The sequence below is a fragment of the Notothenia rossii genome (genome assembly GCF_949606895.1).
Source record: "Notothenia rossii genome assembly, chromosome: 11".
Classification (NCBI taxonomy): Eukaryota; Metazoa; Chordata; class Actinopteri; order Perciformes; family Nototheniidae; genus Notothenia; species Notothenia rossii.
The window spans coordinates 57,706,648-57,733,732 of NC_136910.1; the positions used below are offsets into that span (position 1 = coordinate 57,706,648).

A 27,085-nucleotide genomic window follows, 5' to 3' on the forward strand; every position below is an offset into this window, starting at 1 on the left:
ACTGCTTTGAAGTCATTCCTGATGCTTACCAGACACTTCAGCTTGTATTTTCATGTTCTCAGTTGTAATCGAGTAATGCTTTCTATGCCTGATGAATCTTTCTATTCTAAAAAATAAAGGACATTAAAAGAAGGCGTAGGCAAGTTTGATCTTGTCTGAACTTGAAACCTGCTTTCACAGGCACTACATTCAGGCAAAGGATTTGTCGATTACTCAGGTGAAGACAGCGCAAGAGGTAGGACTTTTAGTGCACAGTGCAGTTTTCATTTGACTGGTATAGCCAGGAAAAATAAGTGCTGTTACATTTCTGTTCAGAATTACATGAAACCTCTTATGTTCCAGGAAAGAAGGCCAGCAGCCAACATCTGGTCAGATGAGCCGTTACAAGGACCTCGAAAGGTGAGAAAAATCACTGGCTGCACAAAATGAAATTTTTGCGAGAGGGCTTTTTGTTTGTAAAATATACACGATAAGTTCTTCTGAAACAACAATGTTGTATTATAATTAGATGTTTCAGCGATATAATATCAGCAATGCCTGCTTGAATATGAGTTCTCTGTCAAAAGCTTTTGGAAGTTACTGAATGTATCAGTCAGCAGTGTTGGGCAAGTTACTTCCAAAATGTAATATATTACATATGACTTATTACTGTCTTTTGAAAGTAATAAGTGAAATTACAATATTACTGTCTCTGAAATGTAATGAGTTACACTACTTTAGTTACTTTTTAGTTACTTTCACCAAAATTACCCCAAAAGAATGGCTAGGTATTTTAAATGCTGAAATGTAGTTTAGTGCAGCTCAGTATACATCCAGTGAAGGGCGATGTGGTATAGCATATCTGTGTAGGCCCTTAAGGCTACTAACAACTTCTATTACACGGCTTAGTTGAATACTCGATTCTGATTGTAAATTCTTAAAATGTGACACGTTGTTAATACAGCAGTACAGACCGCTGTCAAGGACTATAATGAAGGTTGCTAAGGAGGATCAAGAAAGAGAAAGGAAAAGAGGTTAAAAGACGAAACGCTGGACGTCAGATAAATCACCAGAAGAAGGCAGACAGGAAGTAAACACTAACAGGACACGGAATGGGCTCTGTAGTTTGTTTAGAATATGGCCGTGTACAGGCCCGGGTCCAGAACAAAATGACTCAGGGTGCCTCTGAGATTACAGGGGGGCAGCAGTAGTAGGTTTACATGAGCAATAGTGGCCGGCAACAGCAATGAAAAATAGCATTGATGGTCCCAATGAACAGATTATGGCCTTTGTTATGTTTTGAAACCAAGCAAGTGAGAACATTTCAAGTGAGTTAAAAGTGCAATCCTGAAATATTTCATATAGTCCAAAGTGGACTATGGCAAGGAAAAGCACAAAAGCTTCAAAGCTGTACTGATAAAACAAATGAGAACATTTTGTAAATCAAGGCAAATATGATTTGAACCAGCTCATGGTTTGAAATGGCAAACATTGAAAAGCAAAAGTATTATTAAAACCATGTACTACATCATCACCTTGGTCCCATCATATACTCTGGGAAGAGAATATTTACTGTGCTTGAAAACTGGATCACATCATCATGTGAGGTTGACTTTGTGACCTGGAGAACATTTCAGCTGCAACATCAGCTCGTTGATAAGCTTGGGATATGAGATCGTTTTGTAGCCATTCGTGGTGAAGGCATCTGTGCTTTGTATGCATTATGTTTGACCCAACATTTCTACAGGCATGGCAGAATATGGCACTATTTTCACATGAATATTCCATTGTCTATTTTTATACCACAAGCTGCAACATGACCGCCTAACCCCACTGTACAGGCGGGTACTTGTTTAGATATACCTGGGCAGGCTCTGTTTTGCCGTGGTATCCTGGCACCTGCGGGCCACAGAGGGGCGGCGTAGTTTCGGGCGACGAAGACTGCTGCTCCGGGGTTGAGGGCGGCGAGTCAGGCGGGAGTAAGCTAGTGTCCACAACGGAGGGTAACGTGATGTCCCCATCTGACCTGTTGCTACTGTCTGCAGTAGATGCAGAGTTGCTGGCGTTTAGTGATGGTTGCTTTAACCATTTTCGTATAAATGATTATCCACAGATGTGTGTCACTGCTGTGGAAGCACTTTGGAAATGATGCACGCGCAGCGGGGCAGGTCACGCGCACCTGACACAATTTGTTGTTAGTATTTTTCGCTCCGTTCTCATTTTTGAATAGAGGGTGCATAACATTCAACTGGGGGTGCAATGCATGCCTATGCACCCCCGAAGATCTCGACGCGAAGCCTGAAGGGTAAACACCAGGTTTACTAATCTACCCACACAATTTGTCCGGTGTCGGAATGTCTCGCTCTGTTAGTACATTCTTAAAAAACAAAACACCATTTAATTTCGGGTTAAAATGTGTTGTAACTGCGTTACTGAGCATTGTAACGGGTAATATATTACCCGCATTTCATTACTAATGTGTTACATTACTTCGTTACAGCAAAAAGTAATATATTACTGTAACGCCGTTACTTTTGTAACGCGTTACACCTAACACTGTCAGTCAGTGAAATGTAGCAGAGGGGAACACGACAGAACAGAGGGTGAGACAGTAAACATGTACAGGGCTGTCTGTGACAGATCAAAATGCAAATGCATTATTTGAACCACACCCTGTCATAAAGAGATGTGTGTGTGTGTCTGTGTTTGAGTGTGTTTGAGTGTGTTTGAGTGTGTTTGAGTGTGCGTGTGCATGCGTGTGCATGCGTGTGCATGCGTGTGCATGCAGTGAGAGAGCCTTTAGAGCAGGGCTATTCAACTACACATTCAGTTGGGCCAGACATTCAGTGGTCTGTACAAAGCGGGTAGTGACACATTTTAAACCAACACATATTACTGCGATGAAAAACATGCAATTTTTATTCATTGTTCATCTAACAAAGTGCACAAAAACACAACAAATTAGCATTAATTTAACAGAATCTGAAGAAAAAAAGTGCACAGTTGGAGCATTACATTTGTTTGCTTTAGAAGTCAAATATTCAGGTTATTTTTTTTGAACCAGGCACATCACAAAGTGCATTTACTGAATACAATAATAGCAGTCTTAATAAATGTCCTCACATACAAAACAAACAGCTAAAGAGCTCCAATGCAACACAAAGAGGTAGTACTGTAGCAATACTATTTTTTTCACTTTTCAAGTAATAACAAAAAAATCATACGTTTTGGTCACATTTGACCCAGACACATTACAAAGTGCATTTAAATGAATACAGAAAGAACTGTCAAACCCTTCAGTGCACAAACCCATAACAAGGGATACGGGTAACTATATGAATGAATACTACACTACACGTCTACTATAGTAAACTAGGTGCTTACTATCACCTCATTTGTGATTTGATACAACTGAGCATTGTAACGGGTAATATATTACCCACATTTCATTAGTAATGTGTTACATTACTTCGTTACAGCAAAAAGTAATATATTACTGTAACTCCGTTACTTTTGTAACGCGTTACACCTAACACTGTCAGTCAGTGAAATGTAGCAGAGGGGAACACGACAGAACAGAGGGTGAGACAGTAAACATGTAAAGGGTCTGTCTGTGACAGATCAAAATGCAAATGCATTATTTGAACCACACCCTGTCATAAAGAGGTGTGTGTGAACGCGTGTGCATGCGTGTGCATGCAGTGAGAGAGCCTTTAGAGCAGGGGTCGGCAACCCCTGGCACGCGTGCCAGCATTGGCACGCGGCACCGTAACCAGTGGCACACTAGGAATAAGTGGAATAAGTGTGCAAAATATTTAAATTGTATTTTCGGATCCTGAACGAGACCGCCGCCAGAGCGCGTCTCCCGTTACCTGCAGAAGGAAGCTATGCACGCAACGCAGCCCCGCTCTCTTTATCTCCAGGTGACTTTCTGCCGCTTTCCTCTGTGGTGCAGTGCTGATCGTTTCAACACGGAGGAAAGCACTTCACTAATTGCAGTACCCAAAAGGAGCTGTACAAATGCCGCAGTTTTTGCGTGGCTGGGCATTCAGTTGAAAGCCCAGTGGCGATCTGCTCATCTCTCATCGAAATAATATGCTACAAAGGGGGCGGACTGGCCATCTGTGTGTTGAACTTTCCTGTCGGCTCCCAGACCGTAGTCGAGGTGGGCAGAAGCAACAAGCTTCAGGTTCAATAACCCACTTTAGCTTAAATGACTGGAGAGAGGTGAGCTCTTCTTGGGAGGCCGTTGCATTTATTTAGCTGTTCTTCTGTTTCACAAAATACATCACAGACCTCTGTTTTTCTGCTTTCCCGTTTCACTTCCAGAAACACGCTCGCTCACTGTCGCTCTACCATCCACAAACACATGCACAAGCCACACCCCTCTCTCTCTATCTCTCTCTCTTAAAGGGACAGCGATCTCATCTCACTCTGCATGACCCAACGCGACCCTAATATCATAACATGTGTGCTCTGGAGAATCACAGAACGGACGATCGTCCTTATTATTATGCCGTTTAAACCAATTACTTAAATTTGTTTGTTAAATTCGGCATCGTGTATGTTGCGACAAAGCTTCCCCGCAGCAAGGCTCCCCCGCCCTCCTGCTGATAGTTGACGAGCGTTAAGCTCCCCAACCCCCCCCCCCCCCCCCCCGTTGATAATTCTCTGATAACAATTTTTTTTTTAAATGGCACTTCATATCAAAAAGGTTGCCGACCCCTGCTTTAGAGCTCCCTTCCTGCAGCTGTCTGAGGCTTCCAGCTTCCAGTTTAAAGTCAGCTATCACTGGGTGTACCTCCGAGTCAGTTGCTTCAGAAGCGAGGCAAGAATCCCTCCTAGCCTCGGAAAACGAAGAATGGAACAGGCTAACAGGTGTGCAGGTGTGCGTCATATGAGAGCCCCCGCCTTACATTTTCCGCCAAAGATTTGGAAAATGTGTCTGTGCGCAAAGCATTGTGGGGATTTTAAGGCGAGACACCCCAGGTGAATAGGGTAATTTTTTTTACTTAAAAGGTATCAGCTAGAAATTTCTCCAGTTAATTACTTAAAATAAGGCAATTGTTTTTTGTATTACAAGTTTTCTGAAAGAGCATGTTTAAATATGCAAATTAGCCATTATCTCATTAAATATGTGCATATTTTAACACATTTCAGGAATCGAAATCTGAACTTTGGATAAAGCCAGGTTCAAAATGTTTCATTTTGTAGTCATATTAGTATCTAAGGCTTTTACACAAGAATCCGTGTATCTACCGTCCAATTGTTTTTCTTTATTAAACACGTAAACGGAAGAGCGTCTGAGAGGCGTTTTTGCTTTTTGCTTGGGGCGGGGAGAAACTCACGGAAGTGATTTCAAAACAAAAGCACTTGCTTGGAACGGTGATAATATTATAAACAAAGGGAAACAAAGTGAATTTAGCGATCACAACGAAAACGGCCAAGACACATATTGAGCCCAGAAAATGGATGTTACTAAGGGCTGTAAATATAATAGGCCTTAGTCTAAAATGGACAACATTGTTAGGAGATTTAAACTATCCAGCGATTCTGCACTGCGATCACTCCGCCGTCCCTCGCGTTTGTTTTTTCAAATCAGCTGCTCTTTATTCCTGCTATATTTGACGAGTGATACAAATATATTTTACCACAAGTTCTTAAGAAAACTGACACTGTTGGACTCGGTTCTAGTTTGACTTCTACCAGAAATAAAATGAATTACTTTTGCTGTGTACTTGTGAGTAATCCTCTGTCAGGATGAGAACAAAATCAAGCCACTTCTGCTAAGTTTGATGAGGGAATTCTTTTTGGTTGTCATTAGTTCTTTGTGATATTGATCCTGTTGGACTCAGTACTAGTGAAACTACTCCCACAAGTACTATGAAGTACTTACTGTGTACTTTTCCTGTACTCCTCGGTCAATGTCCCCTCCTGAGAACAAGAATGCATGTTTCTCTGCTATTTTGAGTAAGCGTTAAAAAACCTTTCTTCATGAGACTGATATTGTTGGACAGAGTATTTTAAGAGGATGGTAGACTGCACACTGACACGCTCTGTCACTCTTGTTGGCCTCTTATGATGATGCTGTCTTTTAATATATGATTATTTATCTGCTCCTATTCATTCCTCGCAGATTCTTCCATTCTGTCAGTTTACTTTTGAAATGATTCCTCACAAAAAACTTTCTAAATTATAGTAAACTATTAAAAAAGGTTTGGTCAATATATGTTTTTCTGCCTAAAATAGTTGAAATTGAACGTAAACTATATCAAACAGCACATGCATGGCAATTAACCCATTTTTGCCCGTTATTTAAATTGACTTTGGTGAGTTAATACAAATATTGATATTATATATATATACATATATAATTGATGCAGTCTTTCTGAACACCTTTTTTTTTTAAATACTGCAAATGAAGAATATTTTAAATTTTCTGCACAGAGAGTGCCCTAACTTACAGCAGTTGAAAAGATTTGTGAAAGGATACATTTTATTAATAAATATTGCAAAAAAGGGCTCCAAAAAAGGCATATAACCTGGCCGGCTTAACCAGTGTGTAATTCTTCAAGCACCACAAGATTCAGAGTTTATACAATTCTGGGCCATTGATTGTGTCATTTCTCCAAACACATACAGTAAAAATGCCTGTTTTGAAGCCTTCAAATGGTGCAGGAAAAGGACTGTACATTGTATTATACATAAAGACAGGGCTATTCAGTTAAGAGAAGAGAAAAAAGGAAAGAAAACTGTTATAATGGGTGATGTAACATACATAATATGAGGTCCTTGGCACTCAGACTTTAGAGGGGTCATTGTGTGATCATGGGGCATCACCCTTACAGCATCAGGACAATATCATATGGAGTCAGACACTGGAAGTGTGCTGGAGGCTGATGCGTTGACTGGGACTGATGGAAGGATGAGGCTGATGAGACTGAAGAATCTGTGACGAACTAGCGGCTGAGAAATAATCATATATTAAAAGACAGTAGCATCATAAGAGGCCAACAAGAGTGACAGAGTGTGTCACTGTGTCAGTGTGCAGTCTACCATGCAGAGAAACATGCATTCTTGTTCTCAGGAGGGGACATTGACAGAGGAGTACAGGAAAAGTACACAGTAAGTACTTCATAGTACTTGTGGGGGTAGTTTCAGTAGTACTGAGTCCAACAGGATCGATCTCACAAAGAACTAATGGCAACAAAAAGGAATTCCCTCATCAAACTTAGCAGAAGTGGCTTGATTTTGTTCTCAGCAGGGGACTTTGACAGAGGATTTCTAAAAAAATACACAGTAAAAGTACTTCAATGTATTGTAAGTATAGGCTAACTAATACAAAGTCAAACGGTATCAATTTCATTAAGAACTAATGGTGAAATTATATTTTCATCATTCATCACATTTTCATCATTCATCAAATATAGCAGAAAAACATGCATTATGTACTAAGGAGGGGACTTTGGATTACTCACAAGTCCACAGCAAAAGTAGGCTAAGGAAATAGCCATATTTGGATCCGATGAGATTGTGCAGGAGAGACGGAGCTTTCCAACGATATCTCTGATGACATGGTGTACACAGCGGTCGCGGTACTTTATGTTACGTTAGAATGCTAACTTTTGGTGAATTTAGGAGAAATCTACTGACGCAAATAGACAAACTAAATAAACACTTAAATGTGTATTTTGTACGTTTTTCTTCCAAAAGCCCAAAAGAAAACATGTTATAGAATCAAAATAGCCCAAAATCTCAAAATTGACCAGTGCTTGAAAAACGATATTTTTGCCTGCCGTGTCTCGCCTTAAGTCTACACATGTGCAGCCTCGAAATTTCCCGCAACGACGTACGCCGGGCTCGGTAGAATTCCAAGTATCCTGGACATTGGAACAGTCCTTCGGTGGCACTCGATGAGGTAGTATCCTTGAAATAGTGGCTCTGGAGCAGCTTTCCTCGACATTGAGAAACACCCACTGTTCTGTAAGTGTTCTTATTTTGAAGTGCTTCCGGTTTAAAGTCATCATATTGTTCACTCTGCAGTTTTACACGGACCAATCGCTGTTATGTAAGTGCTCTTATTTTGGCCCAATCCCAAACCACGCCCTACACCCTACACCTCCGTGACGGAGTGAACTCTGTGGAGTGCCACTCGCAGCTCAACGAGGCTCCTCCTGTCAGATGGAGGGAGTAAATACAGCGGCAAGTTTTGGGACAAAATCCCCTCTCTCTGGCAGAAACAGGAAATGCCGTAACTATATGTAACAACGGTTTCAAATCAGCATCTCTAAAAGGTCCTTACACACCCAACTAACCCCAAAGAACCCCAAAGAACACGTCCCGACGGAACGTCGCCTCACCTCAGGTCGCCTCACCTCAGGTCGCCTCACCTCACGCCTCCTGCGTGTTGGCCATATTTCGTACTGGAACACACCACAAAGACTTCAGCCGACGGCCAAGTAGCACGTACGAACTGCGCATGCGTGAGTGGCAATAACTCTCCTTACCAGTAGGCAGCGGTAGTGTGTATTTGTCATTCAAAAGAGGCAACAACCGGAGGACAGACTGCGTGATACACCGAGAGAAGAAGAACAGACTGCGTGATATAAACCAGCGGCGTGCATGTGGGTGGGCCAGACGTGTCCCACGTCCACATGCATCCTTAATGTCATGCACTGAATCCTCTGTCAAAGTCCCCTCCTTAGTACATAATGCATGTTTTTCTGCTATATTTGATGAATGATGAAAATGTGATGAATGATGAAAATATAATTTCACCATTAGTTCTTAATGAAATTGATACCGTTTGACTTTGTATTAGTTAGCCTATACTTACAATACATTGAAGTACTTTTACTGTGTATTTTTTTAGAAATCCTCTGTCAAAGTCACCTGCTGAGAACAACATCGTAGTTGTGTATATGATATGTCAATAAACCTTTGAAATTCTTGAAAGGGATGTGCAAAATAGCCATTATATACAGTCTTTAATGAACGATTGGAGAATAACGAGTAATGAATATTCTTTATACGGACCTGCAGATAAATATTTAGTCTTCTCAAGCATCAACTATCAAATATCTCGTCTGATTGTTGGCGCTTGACAATCACCTTCACTGAATTTTACTGAGGTGTAACTAAAGTCTGCTTTAAGGGTTGTTTATATTTCACATCATTAATCCAAATCTGTAAAGTTTTAACGATCAACTATCTAAAATAGTTGTGTTAATTAAACGCAAAAGGGGTTCTTGAATGAAATAATATTATAAAGGTAAACAGAACTGATAAACGGACAATCTGCTCCTTAAACAAAATAAACAGAGACAGATTTCATGCATGGATCCATTATATTGACAGTTTTCCAGCCAAACAACACACACAAAATTAAACAGTCCGCTCTGCGATACACAAAAAGTGTCTTTACTGCCTAATCCAGGCTATTGTTCATTGACAAAAAAGGCTGTTGCTCCTGCGCCCGTCCGCGGCAAAAACAGAAATGTTTGTAGGCCTTTTCAGTCTATAATCCACAAAAAAGAAAAATACGACATGAAGATCAGCGTGGCAGAAAGGAGCGATCTCACCCTGTGTCGGAGAGAATCTCTCTCTCTCTCTATCTGTGCGCGTCCTCTCCAAGGAGACGTGCTTCCAGGTCGGTCGATGCAATATCCACATACAGTTACTTTCAGTTACTTCCCCATTGCATTTTAACATATATATACATGCTGAGAAAACGTAACTATCCCGCTGAATACCCGCATTCACCACACACACACGCTTCCTCCTCCCGTGAGAACCACCCCTGGGATCCCGGTGACGCGCCCACTAAAAAGCCTCTGGGCGCGCTGCGACAGGTGAATATGCAAATGAGGCTTGCAGAACCACACCCTCAAACCTTACGTAAAAGTGGACATTTAACAACTGTAGTTGCGAGGATAATACACATGCATCATAGACGAAATAAATGTAGTGGATTAAAAGTACCAGGCTAACCTTAAAGAAAGCCCTAAGGATTACAAAAGACCCCCATCACCCCAGCCACAAACCGTTCTGTCTGCTGCCGTCTGGCAGGCGGTACCGCGGCATCCGGACTAAAACCACCAGACTCAGGGACAGCTTCTTCCCACAGGCCAGAAGACTAGGATGCTCTATGGTGCACCTGAAGGTCAGGATGCTCTCTATGGAGCACCTGTAGAAGGTCAGGATCCTCTCTATGGAGCACCTGAAGGTCAGGATGCTCTCTATGGAGCACCTGTAGGTCAGGATGCTCTCTATGGAGCACCTGAAGGTCAGGATGCTCTCTATGGAGCACCTGAAGGTCAGGATGCTCTCTATGGAGCACCTGTAGGTCAGGATCCTCTCTATGGAGCACCTGTAGAAGGTCAGGATGCTCTCTATGGAGCACCTGTAGGTCAGGATGCTCTCTATGGAGCACCTGAAGGTCAGGATGCTCTCTATGGAGCACTTGAAGGTCAGGATGCTCTCTATGGAGCACCTGTAGGTCAGGATGCTCTCTATGGAGCACCTGAAGGTCAGGCAGGATGCTCTCTATGGAGCACCTGCAGGTCAGGATGCTCTCTATGGAGCACCTGTAGAAGGTCAGGATGCTCTCTATGGAGCACCTGAAGGTCAGGATCCTCTCTATGGAGCACCTGAAGGTCAGGATGCTCTCTATGGAGCACCTGAAGGTCAGGATGCTCTCTATGGAGCACCTGTAGAAGGTCAGGATGCTCTCTATGGAGCACCTGAAGGTCAGGATCCTCTCTATGGAGCACCTGAAGGTCAGGATGCTCTCTATGGTGCACCTGAAGGTCAGGATGCTCTCTATGGAGCACCTGTAGAAGGTCAGGATGCTCTCTATGGAGCACCTGAAGGTCAGGATGCTCTCTATGGAGCACCTGTAGGTCAGGATGCTCTCTATGGAGCACCTGAAGGTCAGGATGCTCTCTATGGAGCACCTGAAGGTCAGGATGCTCTCTATGGTGCACCTGAAGGTCAGGATGCTCTCTATGGTGCACCTGTAGAAGGTCAGGATGCTCTCTATGGAGAACCTGAAGGTCAGGATGCTCTCTATGGAGCACCTGTAGAAGGTCAGGATGCTCTCTATGGAGCACCTGAAGGTCAGGATGCTCTCTATGGAGCACCTGAAGGTCAGGATGCTCTCTATGGAGCACCTGAAGGTCAGGATCCTCTCTATGGAGCACCTGAAGGTCAGGATGCTCTCTATGGAGCACCTGTAGAAGGTCAGGATGCTCTCTATGGAGCACCTGAAGGTCAGGATCCTCTCTATGGAGCACCTGAAGGTCAGGATGCTCTCTATGGAGCACCTGCAGCCAGTCAGGATGCTCTCTATGGAGCACCTGAAGGTCAGGATGCTCTCTATGGAGCACCTGAAGGTCAGGATCCTCTCTATGGAGCACCTGAAGGTCAGGATGCTCTCTATGGAGCACCTGTAGAAGGTCAGGATCCTCTCTATGGAGCACCTGAAGGTCAGGATGCTCTCTATGGAGCACCTGAAGGTCAGGATGCTCTCTATGGAGCACCTGAAGGTCAGGATGCTCTCTATGGGGCACCTGAAGGTCAGGATGCTCTCTATGGAGCACCTGTAGAAGGTCAGGATGCTCTCTATGGAGCACCTGAAGGTCAGGATGCTCTCTATGGAGCACCTGTAGGTCAGGATGCTCTCTATGGAGCACCTGTAGGTCAGGATGTTCTCTATGGAGCACCTGCAGCCAGTCAGGATGCTCTCTATGGAGCACCTGTAGGTCAGGATGCTCTCTATGGAGCACCTGTAGGTCAGGATGCTCTCTATGGAGCACCTGTAGGTCAGGATCCTCTCTATGGAGCACCTGAAGGTCAGGATGCTCTCTATGGTGCACCTGAAGGTCAGGATGCTCTCTATGGAGCACCTGTAGGTCAGGATGCTCTCTATGGAGCACCTGAAGGTCAGGATGCTCTCTATGGAGCACCTGTAGAAGGTCAGGATGCTCTCTATGGAGCACCTGAAGGTCAGGATCCTCTCTATGGAGCACCTGAAGGTCAGGATGCTCTCTATGGAGCACCTGCAGCCAGTCAGGATGCTCTCTATGGAGCACCTGAAGGTCAGGATGCTCTCTATGGAGCACCTGAAGGTCAGGATCCTCTCTATGGAGCACCTGAAGGTCAGGATGCTCTCTATGGAGCACCTGTAGAAGGTCAGGATCCTCTCTATGGAGCACCTGAAGGTCAGGATGCTCTCTATGGAGCACCTGAAGGTCAGGATGCTCTCTATGTAGCACCAGAAGGTCAGGATACTCTCTATGGGGCACCTGAAGGTCAGGATGCTCTCTATGGAGCACCTGTAGAAGGTCAGGATGCTCTCTATGGAGCACCTGAAGGTCAGGATGCTCTCTATGGAGCACCTGTAGGTCAGGATGCTCTCTATGGAGCACCTGTAGGTCAGGATGTTCTCTATGGAGCACCTGCAGCCAGTCAGGATGCTCTCTATGGAGCACCTGTAGGTCAGGATGCTCTCTATGGAGCACCTGTAGGTCAGGATCCTCTCTATGGAGCACCTGAAGGTCAGGATGCTCTCTATGGTGCACCTGAAGGTCAGGATGCTCTCTATGGAGCACCTGTAGGTCAGGATGCTCTCTATGGTGCACCTGAAGGTCAGGATGCTCTCTATGGAGCACCTGTAGGTCAGGATGCTCTCTATGGAGCACCTGTAGGTCAGGATGCTCTCTATGGTGCACCTGAAGGTCAGGATGCTCTCTATGGAGCACCTGAAGGTCAGGATGCTCTCTATGGAGCACCTGTAGGTCAGGATGCTCTCTATGGAGCACCTGTAGAAGGTCAGGATGCTCTCTATGGAGCACCTGAAGAAGGTCAGGATGCTCTCTATGGAGCACCTGCAGTCAGTCAGGATGCTCTATATGGAGCACCTGAAGAAGGTCAGGATGCTCTCTATGGAGCACCTGCAGTCAGTCAGGATGCTCTATATGGAGCACCTCTCTGTACGCCGTCTCGTTGCCGTCTGTGATCTGGCCGATGACGGTCGTGTTGTCAGCACACTTCACGATGGTGTTGGAGCTGTGTGTGGCCACGCAGTCGTGAGTGAACAGGGAGTAGAGGAGAGGGCTGAGCACGCAGCCTTGAGGCGCTCCGGTGTTGAGGATCAGGGTGGAGGATGTGATGTTTCCCACCCGCACTGCCTGGGGTCTGCCCGTCAGGAAGTTCAGGATCAGACTGGACTCTGCATGAACTCTCTGACGTTATCATTTAAAGACTCAGTATTTACCTTAGTTTCACACTGCTGGTGCTGTAGTGCAGCTGAAGAGAGGCGAGGCGATTCGTAGATAAACTTCACGTCTTCAGGATTTTCTCTGAAAAGCTGTCCTTCACATAGAGAGCAGTCCACCGGCTGATATAGGGAACTCAGAAAGTCGGGAAGGCTTTAATTTTCTTTTCAATCTGTTCACACATCGGCAACACAAAGTGATCACTACCATTACGTTGTTATATAAAGTGACTCTAAGAGATTTAACATGTTTTCCATCAGTTTTTCTCCAGCTTGTAAAAGCATCTGTTTCTGTTTCAGGGTCCAGCAGCAGAGACCAGACTCTCCCAGCTGTCTGTCCTTCAAGAGCGACTGGTCGAAGGAAGACTTCATAGACTTTAAAGGACGACCTCCATCTGCTGATCAGAGGTAAGCTGTAACTCATCGTAAGAGTCTGGTTATGATAGAATGAAACTAGTCCATATGAAGTCTTGTCCAACTTTTGTTCCAGCAGTTTTTCTCCAGCATGTTTTACGGTCACATAATCAGGAGAGAGGAAGTCGTTTTTTGTCAGCGAGAACTTAAATACTGTGAGTCTCCAGATATGTGGGTGGAGACAAAAGCAATCGATCAGAGAATCCTGGATCAAGACTATGTTGTAGACATCGTTTCAAATACTAATGTATAAGTAAAGATACCCAACTGTCGAACCATTTTTAATCCTGTTGCAGATTTTAACTTTGTTACCCACTTCTGGTTTTAGTCAATCCCTGCATGTATATAAAGTATGATCTCTTATCTTACTACATATTCTAGCATCACTACAGACCATGAGTTTACTATGCCTTGCAGCTAGTAGCAGGGTATAAGTTGATCTTTTAAACATGTCACACATGCACATTAATCTGTTCTGTTTCAGGGTCCAGCAGCAGAGACCAGACTCTCCCAGCTGTCTGTCCTTCAAGAGCGACTGGTCGAAGGAAGACATTATAAACTTTAAAGGACGACCTCCATCTGCTGATCAGAGGTAAGCTGTAACTCATAGAAAGAGTCCGGTTATGATAGAATAAAACTAGTTTATATAAAGTCTAATCTGACCCCTCCTGATATCCAAAGTGTTGACACACTGCTTCCATTGATTGAGTGTGTCGATTTTGGAGATGATAGGTGAACCTTTGATTGTTTGACCTTTTCAAACTCAAACGTCTCGTCCGCCCCCTCCTCATGTCCAAAGTGTTTAGATGTGAACGTCCACACTGGGAGGGGCAGTGAAACTCCATCTGAAAAGTCAGGCTGTTCAGATGCTGTTCCACCATCTCACAAACACTTCTGATGGAGGAGACTGAGCCTTCATCAAAGTCACAACCAGCTCTACTGCCAGGTGAACCATGACCCCTGCTGTGGGGCTGGAGGTGGAGCTGGGGGGGTAACGGGGGCTGGGGTAAGAACTGTCCCTAGGTCTGTCCTTTTCCTGATGAACAGTGGTTAGCCAGCTGCAGAGTCCAGTATCTATCCACACGTTTCAGGAAGACCAGAATGAAGGATGGACAGAATCCTCTGCTCTTCAACAGTAGCTGGAAATAAATATTCCTGTAATGCAAAGTTCCCGCTGACGCACAGGACCACCAGCCTGTTTCCCTGTCCTCCTTTACCCTGAGTGTGTCTCTGTGTGGACAGACATCATGTGAGCTAATGCTTCATGGTTCTTCCACAGAGGGGACCAGGAGAGCTGGGAGATTCCCGGTGGTCAGTCTGCCCAGCAGCATCAGACACAGCTGGACTCCATATTCACGGTGAGTACATGTACTACAGATACTTGACCTCTCTTCTGTTCACAGTCATCTCCATGCTGCACTTTTAGAGAGTCAGTCTGTCCGGATCTGATGTTTGGATCCATGGTTTATAGTTTGTGTCCTTCATGTGATGTTCCAGCTGCTGGAGGACCACATCGTCACTTTTGTGAAGAGCGAGCTGAAGAAGATCCAGAAGGCTCTGAGTTCAGATTACCCAGAATGCTTAGAGAGTCAGAGTGAGGATGAGGAAGTGTTGGAGGCTGAGGATGAAGAGCAGAGGAGGAGCAGAGAGGCATTTCTGAACATCACACTGCACTTCCTGAGGAGCATGAAGCAGGAGGAGCTGGCTGACCGTCTGCACAGCAGTAAGAGGGTTTCTATAGAGAGTTAACACTCTGGATAAATGTGTCATCTACTGATGTCTCAAGAGACCAACATTCTGTATATCCATATATTTCATTCAGAGAACCAGAGTTACAGTATGACCAGATTATCTTTTGTGTTGTGTGTTCTTTCAGAAACTGTTGCTGGAGCCTGTCAGCGTGAACTTAAGTCCACCCTGAAGGAGAAGTTCCAGTGTGTGTTTGAGGGCATTGCTAAAGCAGGAAACCCAACCCTTCTGAACCAGATCTACACAGAGCTCTACATCACAGAGGGGGGGTCTGCAGAGGTCAATGATGAACATGAGGTCAGACAGATTGAAACAGCATCCAGGAAACCAAACAGACCAGAAACAACCATCAGACAAGAAGACCTCTTTAAAGCCTCACCTGGAAGAGATGCACCAATCAGAGCAGTGCTGACAAAGGGCGTGGCTGGCATTGGGAAAACAGTCTTAACACAGAAGTTCACTCTGGACTGGGCTGAAGGCAAAGCCAACCAGGACATCCTGTTCATATTTCCATTCACCTTCAGAGAGCTGAATGTGGTGAGAGAGAACAAGTACAGCTTGGTGGAACTTGTTCATCACTTCTTCTCTGAAACCAGAGACGCAGGAATCTGCAGCTTTGATCAGTTCCCGGTTGTGTTCATCTTTGACGGTCTGGATGAGAGTCGACTTCCTCTGGACTTCCTCAACACTGAGATCCTGACTGATGTCACAGAGTCCACCTCAGTGGATGTGCTGCTGACAAACCTCATCAGGGGGAAGCTGCTTCCCTCTGCTCGCCTCTGGATAACCACACGACCTGCAGCAGCCAATCAGATCCCTCCTGAGTGTGTGGACATGGTGACAGAGGTCCGAGGGTTCACTGACCCACAGAAGGAGGAGTACTTCAGGAAGAGACTCAGAGATCAGGAGCAGGCCGGCACCATCATCTCCCACATCAAGACCTCACGAAGCCTCCACATCATGTGCCACATCCCGGTCTTCTGCTGGATCTCTGCTTCAGTTCTGGAGGAGGTGTTGAAAACCAGAGAGGGAGGAGAGCTGCCCAAGACCCTGACTGAGATGTACATCCACTTCCTGGTGGTTCAGTCCAAAGTGAAGAACGTCAAGTATCATGGAGGAGCTGAGACAGATCCACACTGGAACAAACATAGCAGGAAGATGATGGAGGCTCTGGGGAAACTGGCTTTTGAGCAGCTGCAGAAAAGCAACCTGATCTTCTATGAGTCCGACCTGACAGAGTGTGGCATCGATATCAGAGCAGCCTCATTGTACTCAGGAGTGTTCACACAGGTCTTTAGAGAGGAGAGAGGACTGTACCAGGACCAGGTGTTCTGCTTCGTCCATCTGAGCGTTCAGGAGTTTCTGGCTGCTCTTCATGTCCATCTGACCTTCATCACCTCTGGAGTCAACCTGCTGGCAGAAGAACCAACAACCTCCATGCGTCCTAAAGTCTTCAGAGTCAAACCTAAACTCACACATCTCTACCAGAGTGCTGTGGACCAGGCCTTACAGAGTCCAAATGGACACCTGGACTTGTTCCTCCGGTTCCTCCTGGGTCTTTCTCTGCAGACCAACCAGAAACTCCTACGAGGCCTGCTGACACAGACAGGAAGTGGCTCAGAGATAAATCAGAAAACAGTCCAGTACATCCAGGAGAAGATTGAAGAGGATCTGTCTCCAGAGAGAAGCATCAACCTGTTCCACTGTCTGAATGAACTGAATGATCGTTCTCTAGTGAAGCAGATCCAACAGTCCCTGAGTTCAGGAAGTCTCTCCACAGATAATCTGTCTCCTGCTCAGTGGTCAGCTCTGGTCTTCATCTTACTGTCATCAGGAGAAGATCTGGACGTGTTTGACCTGAAGAGATACTCTGCTTCAGAGGAGGCTCTTCTGAGGCTGCTGCCAGTGGTCAAAGCCTCCAGGAAGGCTCTGTGAGTACAGAGATAATTTGATTTAGTAAATTTGTTATTAATACAATGCTGTCTCCTGAATAACTGTTGTCCTCATCGTCTCTTCAGGCTGAGTGTCTGTAAGCTGTCAGAGAGAAGCTGTGCAGCTCTGTCCTCAGTCCTCAGCTCCCAGTCCTCTAGTCTGAGAGATCTGGACCTGAGTAACAACGACCTGCAGGATTCAGGAGTGAAGCTGCTGTCTGCTGGACTGGAGAGTCCACACTGTGAACTGAAGACTCTCAGGTCAGAGACCAGAACACTTTGACTTAGCCAGCAATACAAGTCAATACCAACATCAGCCATGCTGCTGTGCTGTGGGAATACCATCACTCACATCTGTATCTTTGTAACGCAACAATGAGAGAAAACACGTTCACATGCATGTGTCATATTTTGGTTAGCTACATTTAACTAAGTTACTTTAGCCAAAGCCTTAGCTAGCTTTGTTTTAGCAACTAATTAAAACAAATGTTTTATAATTTGTAATACCCATTTGTGAAATATGACAGCTTGATTAGCTTTGAAAATCGTGATACTGGAATGAATGCATTTGATATTAATGAAACCATAAACGAGACAAAGTTACCTAGCTAGCTCCCCCCGCCTCACTTCAGTCAATATCGTTAAGTCTGATTTATTTGTGGGTAATTGGACCATGTGACATATACTAAGAATAACTTTATAGGAATAGTCAGTCTTCTACTTCCTTTTAAAATGTTGCCTAGAATCGCAGACTACAGGGATTTCAAGGAATTTCACGATATTCAAAACAGAGAAGCCAGATCCAGATGTATTTGTAGGCATGAGTACATACTCTGTTGATGGCGTTCTGCTGAAAGCAGCAATGGAACCAACAGGACAAAACTCTCCATGTGTGTTTGTTCCAGGGAGGAAAACCCCCCTAGACTTCATATTGGCTGGTTCCATCACATGCACCATTACAATCCTACATATCATATGTTATCCAGGGGGATTCATTTGAAACACAAATGTTGTTTCTCTTTTCATTCATTCTGTTCTCCTCAGGCTGAGTGTCTGTAACCTGTCAGAGAGAAGCTGTGCAGCTCTGACCTCAGTCCTCAGCTCCCAGTCCTCTAATCTGAGAGAGCTGGACCTGAGTAACAACGACCTGCAGGATTCAGGAGTGAAGCTGCTGTCTGTTGGACTGGAGAGTCCACACTGTGAACTGAAGACTATCAGGTCAGAGCACAGTACAGTTTGACTTAGCCAGTAATAAAAGTCAATACCAACATCAGCCATGCTGCTGTGATTCAAATTTCAAGATTCAGAGATTTATTGTCATGTCATATACACAACTACGGTGTAGTTATGCAATGAATAAAATACGTAGGTCAGAGGTTCCTCAACAGTGCATTACAAGACATACATTTTTATTAAAATAAAATAATGCACGGTTGTGACATGACCACCAATACAGAAAGATATGGACACAAGATGTGTGTAAATGTGTTTAGTTTCCTATCCATGTGGACATGATTTAAGTGGGGGGGGGGGGTCCTCACCTCCTCTAGGGGGGTCCGGGGGCATGCACCCCAGGAAGATTATTTTTTTAAATATTGAAGTTAAAAGCATCAATCTGGTGCACTTTGAGAGCAACATTAGGAGATCTATGGATACATCTCTGTAAGCAGGTTTTCTTTTTCTTTATGGATATTTTACAAATCACTCCCTTTTTAAACTGTATTCTTGTTCTATTCTTTTTTTTTACTGTCATATAGTATTTTACCTGTTTTTCCTTTAGTCTCTTATTTTTTTATAACTATAATGATCATATAAAGATGTGCCTTTACCTCACTGGTTGCAGAAAAAGCTTCTTATATTCGTTAGCATAGCTAGCTAACCAGATGCTAATAGCAACAACGTTATTGACTGTATGATCAGTATGACAGATTAACAGATCGCCACTGGGCTTTCAACTAAAGGCACAGCCACGCAAAAACTTCATTTGTGTCCTGGGACGCCTCAGGACCAGCCAGCAGGAGCTGAAGCGGTGCTGGTTAAACACCATTTAATAAGTCTGATGTCCAAACTGTAGTAGAGTGTGTCAGCTGCAGATCTTCTTGTAGTCATCTCTCTGTGTCTTTGTTCACATTATTCTCTATTCCTTTGTTTTATGATCTTTTTATATCATTAAGACCCTTACCATGGCTGTCCATTTGAATTGTGAAGCAGTGACTGGAGTTTTAGGTGTAGAGATGACCCAGAGGTGATGCAGTAATAAGCCCTGCCCCCCTTCAAATCCTGGACCCTCAGATGATCTGACGGCTTGTTTGTGTGTCCGCAGGCTGTCAGGCTGTCTGATCACAGAGGAAGGCTGTGATGCTCTGGCCTCAGCTTTAAAACCCTCCCATCTGAGAGAGCTGGACCTGAGCTACAATCACCCAGGAGCCTCAGGGGGGAGGCTGCTGTCTGCTGGACTGGACACGCTCAGGTATGGAGAGGCTCTCAGTCTGATAGAGGAGGTAGAAACTGGCTCCTATGCTATGACTCTTCACACTGTCTGCCGTCAGCTGTTAGCATCAAACACAAATGTTCTATAACTGAGAGGAAACCTCCCCTAAGTGGGTCAATGTTCATCGTGGAACCGCCAACAGAAACACAGTGGGAGGGTTTAATGTTCACACAGATTTAGCAGGAGATGTGACATCATGAATAAATAAACTGATTCATTTCCAGATGATTTTATTGAGTCCTAGCAAACGGTCAATCAGAAGAGCCTTTATTAGTTTGTTGATTTCTCCTGGACAATACCAATACTCATCATCACATCGGCAGCCAAGCAACAGGGTGTGTATATCCAAAACCTGGATATATAGAAAATCATAGAAATCATAAAAGAGACTCCTCAGTATTTGTAGATCTAATGTGGGGGGGGGGCAGCAAGTGTAACCCTAACCCCCAGATTATCGGAGATAAGACAATATTAGTGATGTTGATTAGACGATGTGTTTACCTCAGACAATGTGTTTACCTCAGAGCAGGGGCGGCACCAGGCGATAGCTTGGAGTTGCTACAGCAACACCAACATTTGGCCTAGCAGCTGCTAAGCAACCCCAAGAAATGTATGGTTTTTTATATGTGAAATTCACAATTAGAAAATGATTGATTCAAAAACGATATGCTACAGTACAGTACAAGTACTTCTGGGTGTTTCATTCAAGCTTGGCTCTGTGTGTCTGGCACGAGCGCACGAGTGAGAGAATCTATTTAATATAATTGTAAAAAAATAAGGTAAGAAATCATTCCAATGTGTACTATAGGACAGTAAAACAATTAAAATACAGTTTGAAGGGGAGTGATTAGTAAAATATGCATACATAAGATAAAGAATGCTAACTAGGTAACAAGATAAAGATAGGAGAGAGGAGGGAGTGAGGAGTTTATAAAATAAACAAGTTGAAATTATTTGCAGGGATGCAAACTTGTCACCTTTCGGCGAAATTCGCCATTTTGAATCCAAAATAGGTAGTTTGTGTGATTCATGTAGATCTGCAATACAAATATGTTTGGGGTATGGGGGCAGTGCTTGAATTGGGCCAGTACTCACCGGTACGCAGTACCGGCACTTCTTACTCAGTAAAATGCCGGTACTCAGCCGCAAGTCATGACGGTCCGGACTGGCCATCGGGAGGACCGGGAGGTTTCCCGATGGCCAGGCCCGTTAAGTGGCCTGCTGGCCTGAGGACTTTTTTAAAAATGTATATATTGTGAACGCAACGCTGCGCAAATGTGGGTCTGACTCTGCCTCACAGAGGGTGACTGGCTGTCTACATGATGTGGCCTGCCGACATACACTAATGCCCTCGATTGGTCTCTGTGTGTCATTCAAGCTCGGGAGGGTGTGTATGTGTGGCGCAAGCGAGCGAGAAAGCTCGCACACCGGTTACATGTATTATTGTTGTTAGCATCTGGTGCTAGCTAGCTGCGCTAACGGATATAATGAGCTGTTTCAACAACAAGGTAGAGGAGAGTCCTCTGCTGTCAGACTGAGAGATAACTACAGCTCAGGTGAGGCAAAGGACTCCGAGTGTTTAGATAGTTACCTTAGTCTAAGTTATCTCAGTGGGTCTCAAAAGTTTTTTTCAGGGGGAGTGATTAGTCAAATATGCATGAATAATAAAAAGAAATGTTAACTAGGTGAAAAAAGGCAAGTTAAACTTTTAAAACTTGTTGAGAGCTACATTAAAACTAGTCTTTGCTACTGCCTCAAAGAGGAGCAGGGGGGAGAGGGGGGAGACAGGTGAGGCCGGTTCAGGAGCCCAGACACACTCACAACTTTTTGTTGTTGTTGTTCAAATGTTTTTATTCACACATATTTAGTCGATTACAATGTACAATCACAACACAAATTACAAAAAATACAGAAAAACAAACAATCTGAAAAGAGGACAAAACTAAGGAAATGTTTTTTTATTAAAATAAAATAAAAATAAATAAACCCTCCCAACCCCAATCCCAGGACCTCTCAGGACCAATGACTTCAAACAAATATATTGGTTAAGACAGCTAGATCCGCTGCTTCAATTTTTCAGCTGTCGACACCCATAAACCGATATTGGACCCCTTAACTCCAATCGCGCGTGCAGTGGACAGTTCCATGTAGACTACGTCAAGAAACATTAGTAACCAGCAGGTCACTGAGAGCTTGTCGGGTTGTTTCCACCTCATAGCAACCAATTTCTTGGCAGCCGTAAGGCCAGCATAGTGAGATATTTTCTGGTACCCAGTAGCCGGCAGCTGAGATAAGTCATACAAAAGAAAAACAGACACAGATACAGGTACAGTCAAAGAAAATATATCGGACAACTTAGAGGAGACCCCGTTCCAAAAGCGAGCAACAGGCGGGCATTCCCAGAACATATGGAGAAATGTACCAGGAGCCCCCATGGAGCACAGGGTACACCGAGCATCTGCCAGAAGACCAATCATATGCAGCCGTCTGGGTGTCAGGTAAGTTCTATGCGCATAGTTCAGGTGGATTTGTTGGTGGTCGGGATTGCGAGACGCCTGCCGAATATTAGCCCAGACTGAATCCCAGTTGAAATCAGGTCTCAATTCTGGGACATCCTTCCTCCACAGTCATTCTAAGGCAGGGGTGGGGAACCTTTTTCCTTTCAAGGGCCATTTCAATTTTTACAATATCCTCCGAGGGCCGTACAAGTTATTGACTTCTGCTTAAAAATACTAAAATCACAGCCCATTCATTTCGCCTTTCTTTCATGCTGTGTAAAGAAAAAGCAACCTCTTAATCCAGATATCTTACCATGACTCGCGTATGGATTCATATGCACGGTTGTGGCATGACCACCAAAACAGAAAGATACGGACACAAGATGTGTGCAAATGTATTTAGTTTCCTATCCATGTGGACATGATTTGAGTGGTGGGGGACCTAACCTCCTCTAAGGGCGTCCGGGGGCATGCTCCCCCCGGGATTTTTTTTTAAAATGTTGAAGTCAAAAGCATCAATCTGGTGCACTTTGAGAGCAACATTAAGAGATCTATGGATACATCTCTCAACATCCATATGAAACAGAACTGTAAGGATATTTATTTTTCTTTATGGATATTTTACAAATCACTCCCCTTTCAAACTGTATTCTTGTTTATTAATAACAATTTTTTTTACTGTCATATTAGTATTTTATACCGGTTTACTTTATTCCCTTATTTTTTTTATAACTATAATGATCATATAAAGATGTGCCTTTACCTCACTGGTTGTAAAAAAAGCTTCTTATATTCGTTAGCATAGCTAGCTAACCAGATGCTAATAACAACAAAGTTATTGATTGTATGATCAGTGTGACAGATGAACAGATCGCCCACTGGGCTTACAACTAAAGACACAGCCACGCAAAAACTGCGGCATGTGTACGGCTCCTTATGGGAACTGCAATTTCTGGAAGTGCCGGAGTGGCGTTCTGGTGCTCTCCCTCAGAACTGCACCCCTATCAGAAGAGACGGACGAGACATATACCACGTGATGACACGTTAGGCTCGTGATGTGTTCAAGGACCCTGACCTTGGCTAGGAAAAACAGACACTCACTTGTTTCATTCTTTTGCGGTCTAGATCTTTCAATTTTTTTTCTTTTTAGCGTGTGTTTATAAATTACCTCGAGGGCCGTACCAAATTGTCTCGCGGGCCGTATACGGCCCGGGGGCCGGAGGTTCCCCACCCCTGATCTAAGGGAAGGTCACCATAAGAGGACTCAAGTAGGTGAGGATAAAACATAGAGACAAAGTCCCTGGATGTTCTTCTATCAGTGATGACTATGTGGAATGGATGCCGTGCTAATTGTTGGTCCCACGGGACCCCATAAGCCTAAAGAGCTGTCCTAAACTGTAGATAAAAAAAGAAAGAGGTGCCTGGAAGGTCATAACAGCCTTTAAGATCCTGAAAAGAGTGGAGACCACTGTCTCTGTAAATATCCCAGAAGACCCTTTCTCCCCCATTGGGAATAATAAATAGGCCTCCGCCCTATGAGTAATTGGTTGTTATTAAATATTGGCGAATTGAGATGCCAGGGGCATTGAATGGCTCATCATTTCTGTGCATTTCGCCAATTCTGAATTACATGAGTAATCACAGGGCCGAACCTAAGCTGACATTGTTTGATAGATATGCTTGTGTAAATTATGTCCTGAAGTCTCCATGGGGAGACTAACTTCTCTTCAAAGCCCGCCATGAAACCACAGCTTGGGGGTCAAACCAATTAATCAAAGGTCTTAATGACAAGGACCAGAAATACAATTTAAAATGTGGTACTGCCAGCCCCCCATCAAGCCTCCTTCGTTGAGTAGTGGACATTTTGAGTCTAGGCCGCTTGTTGTTCCAAATACATTTTGAAATTGCCGACTGTAGTTTCTGCCAATGACCATTGGGGGGCGATAAAGGAAGCATTGAACTGATAAAATTAACTCTAGGCAGTATATTCATTTTAATTATTGAAGCTCTGGCTTGTAGTGAGTTGGGCTGGCTCGACCACCTATTGAGGCAGACTTGGGCCAATTAATCTTAAAACCTGATAGGTTGCCAAATTCCTCTATTACACTAAGCAGACGAGTTGTAGACGTTGAGGGGTTCCGCATCAAAATCAGTAAATCATCCGCATACAGGGCAATGTGATGAAGCGAGCCTTGGATAGAAATGGGGATAATATCCTGTGATTGTCTAATAAATTGGGCCAGTGGCTCGAGCGAGAGGGCGACGAGCTCTGGACTCAAGGGGCAGCCCTGTCTGGATGACCTTGCTACAGAAAAAAGCGACGAGATAGTTTTGCCTGTTAAAATCATTGCTGAAGGGGCAGAATAAAGTACTTTGATCATATGGATGAACCCCGTACCTAATCCCATAGACTCTAGAACAGCCCATAGGTATGACCATTCTAGCCTATCAAAAGCCTTCATAGCATCCAGAGCTAATACAGCTGCTGGTGTTTTAACATCTTTGCTAGCGTCAATGATGTGCAGCAATCGCCTGAGATTGTCCGAGGCTAGGCGACCTTTTATGAAACCGGTTTGGTCACAGTGAACTAGAGATGTCATAAAGTTCTGCAGGCGACGAGCCAGGACCTTCGCGTACATTTTAAGATCGGCACCAAGTAGGCTTAAGGGCCTGTAGCTGCTACAATCAGATGGATCTTTATTCTTTTTTAGAAGTAAAGAGATAAGAGCTGTATTAACATCTCTGGCAAAACTTCCCCGTTCTATTGAAAATGTAATCATGGAAAGCAACAGCGGGCCCAAAAGGTCCCAGAAGGTCAAATAGAGCTCTGGGGGGATGCCGTCCCACCCAGGCGCCTTACACACTTATACACTCACATCACATCATGATATACTCTGAGTGATACACTCACATCACATCATGATATACTCTGAGTGATACACTCACATCACATCATGATATACTCTGAGTGATACACTCACATCACATCATGATATACTCTGAGTGATACACTCATATCGCCATGTCTGAGTTACTGTGTGGAGATCTGGGGAAACACAAAACCAACCGTTATGCACATTAGAAAAAAGGGCTGAAGAGTAATCAGTAATGTTGGATATCTTGAACACACTCATGAATTATTCTTGAAGTCACACACACTGAAGTTTACTGATCTGGTTACATTTCAAAGTGCATCATGTACAGAGCAAGAGATCATCTACTTGTTAGGAAACTACAGACGTTGTTCACAGACAGAGAGGGGGGGTATCATCTGAGAGGAGATCTACATCTGAAACAACTCAAGGTCAGAAGAACTCTGAGAAGAGCAGAACAATCTGTGGGGGGGTTTCATGGAGCGCTTTGGAGCAGGAGCTCAAACAAAGCACACATAGCATTCACTTTATATAGTCTTGTTAGATGTGCCAAGAGTAAGGACTGTCTTAGGTGAGACAGCTTCTGTGTGCGCAGCTCCACTTGCTTGGAACAGTCTACAGGCAAAATTGAAATTGAGCATTTTTATTTCTCTGAATGTATTTAAGGCACGTCTAAATGAAATGCTTTCTGACACTCTGGGTATTTGTAAATGTTGAATATGTAAATATGATATCCTCTGTTGTTTGTTTGTATGTTGTTTTTATGTTTCATTTGGAACTAAATGATGCAGGTCTCCCTTGTAAATGAGATCGATGATCTCAAGGGACCAATCTGTCTGAATAAAGGTTTGAAATGAACTTTGAAGGATAAACAGAAACACTTCTTTGGAAAAGTATGAGAATGAACAAATGAGATTGACGAGTAGAAATGATTGTAAACGTATAAATGTAAATATTTAAGTAGGAATAACTTGCAGACATGATTTAAAGGATAATCATTGATCAGCAGTTTGTGGACATATAAGATAATTTAAAGACTAACTGACCCCCCCCCCCCCCCTCCCCCCCTCAGCCTGGAGCCTGCTGCAGTCCGGTTCTTGAGGCCAGGTCTCAGGAAGTGTAAGTGTGTCTTTAATCATGAACATCTTCACACTGGGACATCACAGGGACATTGATCACCTTTAATACCTGCTGTGTCTCTCATCAGATTCCTGTGGACTCACACTGGACTCAAACACAGCATTCAGAAAACTCAAACTGTCTGACAACAACAGGACGGTGACACGTGTGATGGAGGAGCAGAAATATCCTGATCATCCAGAGAGGTTTGATGGCTGGTATCAGCTGATGTGTAGAGAAGCTCTGACTGGTCGCTGTTACTGGGAGGTCAAGAGGAGAGGAGGGGTTTCTGTATCAGTGACTTACAGAGGAATCAGCAGGAGAGGAGAGAGAGAGGACTGTCTGTTTGGAGAGAATGATCAGTCCTGGAATCTGAGCTGCTCTGATGAGGGTTACTCTGTCAGGCACAATAAGAGAATAACACAGATCTCGATCTCCTCCTCCTCCTCCTCCTCCTCCTCCCCCTCCTCCCCCTCCTCCCCCCTCCTCCTCCTCCTCCCCCTCCTCTGGTAGAGTAGCAGTGTATCTGGATCATCCTGTTGGCTCTCTCTCCTTCTACAGAGTCTCCTCTGACACACTGACCCACCTCCACACCTTCAGAACCACATTCACTGAACCTCTCTATGCTGGATTTGGGTTATGGTCTGGTTCCTCAGTGTCTCTGTGTGCTCCGCAGGAGTGATACATCCCCCCCCCCCCCCACACCAGAACTCTCAGGTATTCTGGTCTGCTTTCTGTCCCCAGGACCAGAACTC

General features: G+C 44.2%; 1 pseudogene across 1 annotated transcript; it reads left to right on the forward strand.

The window, feature by feature from the left end:
• LOC307025346 (NACHT, LRR and PYD domains-containing protein 3-like) lies at positions 1-27,033 on the forward strand (annotated as a pseudogene). The gene is made up of 12 exons (XR_013810595.1): positions 1-235; positions 343-399; positions 13,556-13,663; positions 14,154-14,261; positions 14,949-15,027; positions 15,167-15,392; positions 15,546-17,349; positions 17,437-17,610; positions 18,394-18,567; positions 19,673-19,819; positions 26,284-26,330; positions 26,419-27,033. The product of XR_013810595.1 is annotated as an NACHT, LRR and PYD domains-containing protein 3-like (transcript).
• Positions 27,034-27,085: the final 52 nt, after the last annotated feature.